The 9,538-nt window shown below is 46.3% G+C and overlaps 1 long non-coding RNA gene across 1 annotated transcript; it reads left to right on the top strand.

Moving 5' to 3' along the window:
• Positions 1-6,419: 6,419 nt before the first annotated feature.
• Positions 6,420-9,321, top strand: LOC306816756. The gene is made up of 4 exons (XR_013777776.1): positions 6,420-6,507; positions 7,348-7,526; positions 8,513-8,633; positions 9,268-9,321. It is a non-coding gene; the product is annotated as an uncharacterized lncRNA (long non-coding RNA).
• Positions 9,322-9,538: the final 217 nt, after the last annotated feature.

The following is a 9,538-nucleotide window of genomic DNA, read 5'->3' as shown; positions in this document are numbered from 1 at the left end:
CTGTCTTTATAAGGTGGGTTGGGTATTTTTTAGGGATTTTTCAAGTTTTTGTTCAATTTTTTTTACGTTTTTGGATTTTAAAGGATTTTATTTCTATTTTGTGGTGTTTTTGAGGTTTTTTTTCAAGGATTTAATATTTTGGGGAGCATTTGGGGGCTTTGGCGTTTTTGGGTGTGTTTAAAGTGGGATTTTGTGGAATGTTTTTAAGATTCTTTCATGGCATTCTTCAGGGGATTTTAAAAATACTTTTTTATGTTTTTAGTGTTTTGGTATTTTTTCAGGATTTTTGGAGGGGATTGGTTTAGAGGCTTTTTTGTGAATTTTAGGGGTTTCTTTGGGTGGATTTGGAGATTTTGTGGGCTTTTTGGGGGTTTGTGTGGTTTCTTTGGTTTTTTTTCCTTGTTTTTGGTCTTGTTTTGTTTTGGCGGGGTTTTTTTCCCAGTTTTTTCAGGATTTTTTTCCTTTCTTGGATGGGGGGGGGTTTTTTTCATTTTTACTTTTTTTTTTTGTTTCAGTTCTTCCCCCCAGAGTTTCCCTCCTGGGTCAGTTTTTTAAGTGCTGCTTCAAGGAGATGCTAGGCCACTGAGACCCCTGGGACCCCCCATGGGACACCCAGGACTGTGTGGGAGGAGCCAAAAATTTTGGGGACCCCCCCTTCCTCAAAAATCATTAACCACCACCGTTCCCCCATGTCCGTGTGGAGTTTTTGGGAATTAACTTGGAATTTTCTGGGAGGTTTTCAAAATTAGAGGAGGGGGGAACCCTAAAAAATAAAATAAATTTTAAAAAACCTAAGGGGATTTGGGGAAAAAAGGGAATTTCACCTCAAAATGGCAAAGGGAGCCCCCAAAATACACGTGTGATAAGGTGGTTTTAGCCAAATGGGGGGTTTGGCCTCAAAATCTCCCTGAATTTGGGAATCACCTCAAAAATCCACCTCTGGGATTTTTGCTCTGTCTTGGGGGGGGTGGGGGGGGCTGCAGTTTGGGTTGTGCACCTATACTATACAGTATAAGGTATATTGGGGAAAAATACTTTGAAATTCATTTCTTATACTTAGAAACATTTCCTGAATAAGACTTTTGTGCAATATAATACTGGACAGTAAGAGAAGACCTGAAAATCATGGTTCAGTTTATATTCAGAAATAAGATTTGAAGGACACTTTGTTACTGCCAGGCAAAAAAAGCATAGAAGAACTATCCTTCCTTTAAAAACATATAAAAATATTGACATCTAAGTGCTTTTTTATCAGATCTGTAGCAAAGATAATATTCCACACAAGTGAACCATTAAATAATCACAAGGCATCAAAAGTAGATACAGCTTTTGCTGCATGCAAAGCCAGTTATTTTTCAAGTTGCTCCAGTTGTTGTTTTTTTTTACTAAGAAAAGCAACAAATAAAAACTTTATCATTTCAATAGAAGGGATTAATGATATGCATGCCAAAAGTTTATTACAAAGTCCTTGGAAGAACAGTAATTCAAGAAGGTCTTGGTATGCTCTGTGGCAACTCCTGTCATATTTCTAAGTGAACTGCATAGAGCACTCAGTAATGAATGCAATTCTTTCCTTGGCCATTTAGAGGTTTTCTACTTTTCCTTTTTTCTGGGTATTATAGGCTCAAGTATAATTGCTGCAATAAAGTGCCTTGAAAGCAATTTAGCAATGGTATTTCCATGCTCTTGAATACATCCAACAGCATATGCATGCCTACAGGAGATCAATAAAGGTTTTAGGACCCAGTTCTCTTGAGATATCCATGCAAAGGATGTCCATGGACTCAGCAACTCACTATCAGATTAATTCTAAAAATGTCTGTAGTATAATTTTATGAAAAGAAAGTGACCCATCCATAGTGCCATGAGATCTGAACTCAGGACTCCAGTCCTGTCATACTACACAACATTTTCCTTAAAGCAAGTGCCAGGATGGAGAATTAATGTCAGAAGAGAAACGTCATAGAAAAATGCTGCATTGGGGGATTAAACAAATAGAGGCAAGGAAAGCCTTACAGGAAACCCTTCCTTTGTGTAAAGGCTGTGAGCCTTCTCAACTTCCACTGAAATTGCTGTGGTTGTGCTTAGGACTTCTCAGGAGCAAACCCCAAATGTGTTCTCACCAGCTTTCCCACAGCACCAAGCTCTCCTCCAAACCCATAATATGTGTGCAGATCATACCTTGCTGCATCATTAGCAGCAGCACTGGCTTGGGGAAAATATTTCTATCATTAACCCAGCTGGCTTCAAAGAAAGTGAATTTCAGTAGCAATAGAGCATTTCTCTCCCCTAGTAAAGTCAGAAGACTCCTGATGCAATGTAGCAGCATCTACCTACAGAGCAGTAGAGATCTAATGGGACTTGTTAAATTTTCCAGCTGGGTTATATCAAGTGTAATTTAGTTGTGTTTTTTAAAGGCACAAGCTTTTCTATCTTGGTATACACTCAAAATACAGATCTTTTTCAAGAGATACATTTCTACTCTTGAAATATCAACCAAGTGATTAAACTGAGACAGAAGCTGTAGACAGCTGTGAGAACACCTGCCTGGTTACAGATGATCACAGAGAGCAAATATTTCAGCACTTTCACTGGTTGCTCTTATGGAATAGAGTGTTGCTGGTGGTAAGACTGAAATATTGTATTGCCTTTCACTGACAAGATGTAAGTTCCATTTCCATGGGCTCATTTTACATATGTATTCTTGCACATGCAGAAATTTTAATCTGGTGTTTATGTTTGCATAGTTTGATTGAATTTGCTACATAAAGAACAATTTCAGCTATTTTTAGCAAAGAAAAGCCTGTTTGAGTTTCAGCAGAATGATAAGCCAAGCATGCTTTAAATTCACTTTGCAATTACATCCTCTACAAAAATAGAGCAGGTAAACAATAGTCTAACTACTACAGATAATAAATGAGAATTTAGGAAGATGCATGAGACTAAATCTGTCATATTCTTCATTGTGTTACCATAAAATTACAGAGCACAGGTGCTCTTGAAAAAGATATTTGGGAAATGTTAATGTTCAGTGATGCTCAAAGATGAATAGCTGGGGTTTGTGGTGATGTTATGCTGCAGTGCAATTTCAAGTAATGGTGGAATAGCACCTGCTCACAAATTCCAGTATGTTTTCTTGTATTACAGAGAACTTGCACATGTGTGCATCTTCAGATCTCAGTTTTGTTATCTGCACAGAATTACCAATGTCTTCTTTATTAGAAATATTTCTGAGAACTGCTCAAAAGTGTGGAGCAGTAGAATTTTCCTGTACACAGCATGTACCTGAATATCCTCCATGACAGGCTACTAATAAATTCCAGAATTTTCCAGGTTAGTTTCTCTTATCAGCACATTGTATCAATCCACAATTTTAATTATTTCTTTGCTTACTTTGTTTTGAAGTAGTGAGGGGGCACACTTTTAGAAATGCATTCACTAAGCACTACTTAGAACAACTTGGATTTTTTAATGTTGGCCATTATTGACTAAAATATAATTTGGACTGTGAATGTTTGACCTCACTAGGCTACAAAACTGTGTGACATGTGGGGTTCTATTTAGTGAGAATTTTCCTGAACAGCCAACGCAAACAACTGACTGCAGTGACCCACAGAGAGTGCAAAGGAGGCCTGAAGAAAGAGGCTTTTCTGGATGAAGCAGCACATAAATGGACATGAGGGAAATAAGGGCCATGCAACATGAAGAGAGATGTCCCTTCTTTTCTGAACTCCTGTCTTCTCCTTTTGGCCTCCTCATTAGAAATTTCATTGTAATTCAGTTGCTGGGACAATTTTTGTGAGGTTTGTTACAATGTGTTTAAAGAACAACAAACACCATCCCAGCAAGGAGGAACATTCCTAATTCAGGCTCTGTCTGAAGCTGTGTAAGATGAAATGGGAAGAGATTTTCTGGGTAGTGGGTTTCAATTTTTCTGAGAAAGCCAGCACACAGAGGAAAAGATGACAGGGCACCTTGAAAACACACACTCCAAAAGATGCTCCAGAATGTGATGAGAGCAACAATCCCTGTGCCAGCACATCACCCACAGGGCAGCGGCTGCAGGGACAGGGCTGGGCTCCTCACAAAGGACCTGGGAGGAGGCAAGAGAAGGCAGAGTCAGCCAGAACTCAAGACAGGCTGGATGTCAGGAAAATATCCACTGTGTGTGTGGGATGAGCTCCTGCCATTCCACCAAATACATAAATATTCCACCACCTGAGCAGTCATGGTTAAACCATATAAAGAAATAAAAAAACTGCATGAATTAAAATAGATGGAAGAAATAGGTCTATTTTTTTTGCTCTGAAAACTTTCCTGTTCAAATGACTGTTTAAATAAAAAAAAAAAAAGTGACACTAAGCAGGTCATTTCAAGATCAACTTTGTTGGATTATATTGAAAAGACTTGGCTGTGGGAGGGATTTTACATTCTAACTCTCCCCTGATTGTGGAAAAACAAAGAGAATAAAAGGAAAGAAAAATGCAAAACCCCTTGGTGAAGACAGCAGTGTGAGTTCACTGTCACTGTAAGCCATTAATCCCTCGGGTAAAGCAACATCCTTCCAGGTGGCAGGACTTTAGCTCTGATGGAAATGCTGACAGAATTGCTGCCCCTTCCTGCTGCTGCTTCCAGCTCCACAGAATGAGAAATGTGCCAAATCTGCCGCAGACAGGCAGAGGCAGTGAGACAGCAGCAGCCAGCTGGCTGGGAAAGGGGCCCAGAGAATGTGTGCAGTGTCTCTTTTCCTTTGCCCTCTCCCGTCTGGCCTTGTCCGCTCCCAGCGGGAACTCTGCTCACGACCCACCCGAGCCCGGCCCGCGCGGGGCCGCGAGCGGGGCCGAGCGCAGCGCCCCCCTCAGGCCGCGCGCCACGGGCGTTGTGGCCGCACTCGGCGATCGGCGCCATGGCGGAGCTGCCGCTGCCCGCCGCGCTCAACGCCGGCGCCTTCCCCGCCAAGCTGTGGCGCCTGGCGAGCAGCCCCCGCGTCCGCTCCGTGCGCTGGGACAGCCGGGGCCAGGGGCTGCTCATCGACCGCTCCCTGCTGGAGCGGGAGCTGCTCAGCCCGGGCGGCGCCCACGGAGCGGGCGGCGAAGGGGCGGGGCCGGGCCCGGACTCCTTCCAAGCCACGCACTTCGGCAGCTTCGTGCGCCAGCTGAACCTCTACGGCTTCCACAAGGTGCCGGGCGATGCCGGCGGCTGGCTCCACTACACGAATGCCAACTTCGTATGTGACCGCCCCGAGCTGCTGCTCCGCATCCAGCGCCTGACCAGGGCCAACAGGCAGCGGCTGGCGGCGGGGCTGGAGGTGCGCAGCCGGCAGCCCGGCCGCTTCCAGCAGCCGCACACGGAGCGGCCGCTGCCCGCCTGCTGTGCCGGGCAGCCCCCCAGAGCCGGTGAGACGGGCTGCGAGCTGCGGGCGCCAAGGGTGCCGTGGGCTGTGGCCGTGGGCAGGGGCCGGCACAGGGGCAGGAGCGGCGCCGTGGCTGGTGCTGCTCCGTGCCCGGCCCTGGGATGCTTGGGGAGCTCTCCGTGAGTGCGTGTGAGCCGAGAGCTCGGTCGTGGTCAGACCCAGCGGGAGGGAGCCTCCTGGTCCTTTGGAATAGAAGGGAAGAGACCTGGCAGTTGGGTTTCTGGCAGTTGCTTCCTGCCAAGGAGTGGCAGCAGGACAGTTTTCCAAGACAGTTCAACCAATAGTGGAGAGTTAAGCAGGCAAGGAACTGTGTTGAATGGCCCCAGAACATATTTTTTTCTTTCATTACTTCTTTCTCACTCTGCTTGGGAGGATGGAAGTTTTTCTCTTCCCTGGCAGAAGTACGGTTGCTGCCGAAGGCCTTGCAAAGCCCAATAGTGACCCAGCCTTCCCTTTGCTTCCTTTCTTCTTCCTTCACTGCTGCACAGCTCCCTCGGGCCAGAACCTCGCTGCTGCTGCTGCTGCTGCTGCTGCTGCTGCCTCACGGGAGGATTCAGAGCTGCATCCAGGCCCTTCCAGGGAATGTGCAGGTGCTCAGGAGTCTGAGGCTTCCCCACCAGCTGCCAAGAAAGTCTGTGCCTCCTCTGGACCTTTTGGGGCTTCACCAGTGGAACCATCAAGGGAGCTCATCCGCAAATTCAATCTGCGCAAGCTCACCATTCCGCTGGTTCGCATTGACCCTGAAGCTGCCTGCAGGGCCCTTCGAGAGGGCAGCAGCTGCAAATCTTCAGAGCAGCACAACCCAGCCAACAGTGCTGCCTCACCTGGGGATTCAGAGGTGCTTCCAGGCTCCTCCAGGATGAGTGCAGCTGCTCAAGTGTGTGAGGCTTCCACAGAACCTCCTGAGGAAGAGTTTGTCACATCTGGACCTCTTGGGGCTTCATCAGTGGAGCCAGGCACAGACACATTTCAATTTCAGCCTGAGTCTGTCATTCCACAAGGTCCCGTGAACCACCAAAGCACTTTGGTGGCAGTTCCAGAGAGCAGCAGCTGCACATTTCCTGAGCAGCACTTGCCAGCCTACTGGCCATCAGGTAGGGGAAGAGTTTCTATCCTTGCTTTTCAGAACAATCATGAAAATTGACTGTTTGAAATATTTTCCTGCAGTGCTCTGTCATGGGTTGATCTCAAGTGCAAGTCAGGTAGAAATGTCAAGTGTGCTAGGAAACATGACAACAAAATTAATTTCTTTCTGCTTTTCCTTTCCTTGCTGCCGTTTTGGAGTGGGTTCTTTGCATTTTCCAGACAGCCTCTCTGTAGGGGTGCAAGGGCAAGGCAATGAACCTTTGTCCACGACTGGTCAGTGTCAGGTAAACTCTTTTTTTGAATGAAGTCAAACTAGGACCCTGATAGGATATTGAGAGTTTGCAGGTTGTCTCTCCTTCAGATAATGTTATTAAAATTCAACGAGCTCTGTGCATCCCCCGAGCAGCTGCAGCTATAGAATTCAGCCTCACCCACAAGGATACTTTTTAGAAGAAACTCACAGTTTAAGTTTAGGATGTGTGTCTGCAGGTGTGGGCTCTTCCTGGGTGAATCTGCTTTCTGTGGTCTGTTATTATGAGAAACTGCAAAGCCACCGACTCCAAAAGCTGATGGGGAGATAGAGAAGGCAGTGATTATAAAGTGCTTTTGTGTATATGTAGATCAATTTTAAAATCCATCCTTTCATATACATACACATAATTTAGAAGAAAGATTTTTAAGAGGGAGAGCTCACTCTCCCAATTCCCTGGGAAGTTTGAGTATGTTTCCAGGATTGGGGTTGCTGTGTGCTTCCTGTGGTGTTTGATCCAAGGCAGCATAGAGCTCCGTGTCCCAAAGCCACATTCTGGAGCCTGACCAATGTGTTTGAACTCTTGCAGCCACTCCAGGCACTTCAGCCCCCAGTGCTCCAGCTGGCTATGCTGGTTATGCACCATGGAGAGCCCCCAGGTGGCTCTGGGATACTCCTGGGGAAGAGGAATTGCCCCCGCTGGATCTGGACATGGTGCTTGAGACACTGGAGGAGATGCTTTCGTCCTCCCCGCCTGAAAGGTCTCCCTCTGCTCAGGTAACTCTGCTGAACAGGGATGAAAGGGACTGACTGAGAGCTTTTGAAAGTTGTTACTTGGCTGAGAAGCAAAGGCTTCTTGAATTCAGTTGTGAATGGACAGGGAAGGATTTTCTTGGTAAAGTAAGGTTTCTAAAAGAAGAGGAATGAGAAAATCACTCCCCTGAGTGAGGATGAGAGGTGTGAGCCTGTGTTGGCCAAGTTTGAGTGCTCCTTTTCCTGGGAAGAATTCCTCCTGTGGGGCCATTTGTGATGAGGAAGTGAAAGCTTTGTGCATTCTACCAGTCTTTGTTTGATGGGAAAGAAGAGAAGAGTGTTTGGAGAATGGCACTGAAGGCAAAGTGTCCCATGCAGGGAGGGGCATGTGAGAGGTGCCTCTGTTGCAGCAGCAGATGTGGGCTCTGCCTCTTTTGTGTTGGAAGGCCAAGGCAAAGCAAGGGCTGGGCTGCAGCTGCTGCTGCTGTGTGAGCCCTGCCGTGTGTGTAGGTGCTCCCAGAGCCATGTTTGGGGATGGGCTGGAGCTGCAGCTTTCTTGTCCTCTCAGTAACGTGGTGCCTGCAGTCCAGTTTCTATCTGGGAAATCCTTAGCTGGACAAACTGCCCAGTCTTGCTCTCCATGTTCCAGAGCTCAATCACCTTGCTGTTGGGCATCTGTATGGGAAGAGATGTGTGTTCCCATGCAGTCTCTGCAAAGCTGCAGCCTGGATGAGACTGTTCTGCACAGGGCTGTGGAGGGAGGAGCACCTCCCTGATCCAGGAACTGGCAGGACTCCTTCCTTAGCAGCCATCCATGTGTTCAGTGTCACCCCCACATTCAGCATTGTCAGCTTTGACAGCTTTTGGACCATGTTGGAGGAGTCAAATCTGAATTTTGAAGGTGTTTGTGGCCCAGATTTCTTGTTAGGAACAAGAGATTAGGTATGTGTGCCACGGATGCATTGTGTAACTGGTGAGAAGGGTTTATTTCTTTCTGTTTCTCTTTCAAGGGGAATATTAATGTTGCCTCTGAGCCTTCAGGAGGGGAGCCTGTGAACAATGCTGCAGCAGAGGGAGGTTTGCCTGGCACTGACAGCTCTGGGAACAGTTCCCAGGAACCCGAGGAGCTTGGTAAGGACAGAGCCCCCATTGGTTTAGAGAGATGTGAGAGGGCTGCTCTGAGCCTGCCTCTGACAGGCAGGGAGATCAGAAGAGTTGAGTTCTTGTCTGCAGGGTTGGTGCTTCCCATGCCTTTAGTTCAAATCCTGCACTGAGACAACCTCCCCAAGCCCTGCCCTCCTCGCTTCTCCAGAGGCTCTGACACTGAGTCCTCTGGTGTGGCAAGAGAGCCAGGAATAAACCTGACCTTGTGGGATTTGTGTCACCAAGCTGGGTATCCCAATTTGGATTCATAACTCAGCTCACAGCACCCTTCAGTCTCAGCCATTTCAGTGAGGAATGAGGTCTCTCTGTCAGCACAGAGAAAGAACAAGGCTGGGCTTCTTTGTGGGAGCTGGGACTGTGTGTTTCAAGCTCTCATGGGAGCCATTTGTACTGCGAGTGCTGTGAGTTTATTGGGAAACTTCAAATCAAATTTTTTGAAAACTTGGAAGGATTCCAGCTCTTTAAAGAGCAGGCCTGAAATTCCCAATTGAGAGTCTGCCTTCCAGGCCATCTCTTACAGTCTTTGACAGAAGGACAGTAACTTCCAAAGGGAAAGATGGACGGAGGCCAATATTGACTGGGTGTTCCCTTTGCTTCCCAGATATCCATCTGATCTACCTTGCCAGGAGGGCTGCCCTGCGTGCCAGGGAGAAACCGGGAGAGAGCCTGTGACCATCGGGCAGGTGGAACCCCTCTGTTTATAGACACATTTATAGACTTCTATAGTTATATGTAGTTACTTTTATAGATTTTCAGATTTGCATATATATATGTATAGGGTAATATTAATATATATATATGTTATTATTTTATTACTAGTAATGCATTTTAATAACAATTAATTAAATATTTATATTTATATTTATATTTAT

The sequence above is a fragment of the Erithacus rubecula genome (genome assembly GCF_903797595.1).
Source record: "Erithacus rubecula genome assembly, contig: scaffold_885_arrow_ctg1, whole genome shotgun sequence".
In the NCBI taxonomy this organism is placed as follows: Eukaryota; Metazoa; Chordata; class Aves; order Passeriformes; family Muscicapidae; genus Erithacus; species Erithacus rubecula.
This window is presented reverse-complemented; position numbering and strand designations above follow the sequence as displayed.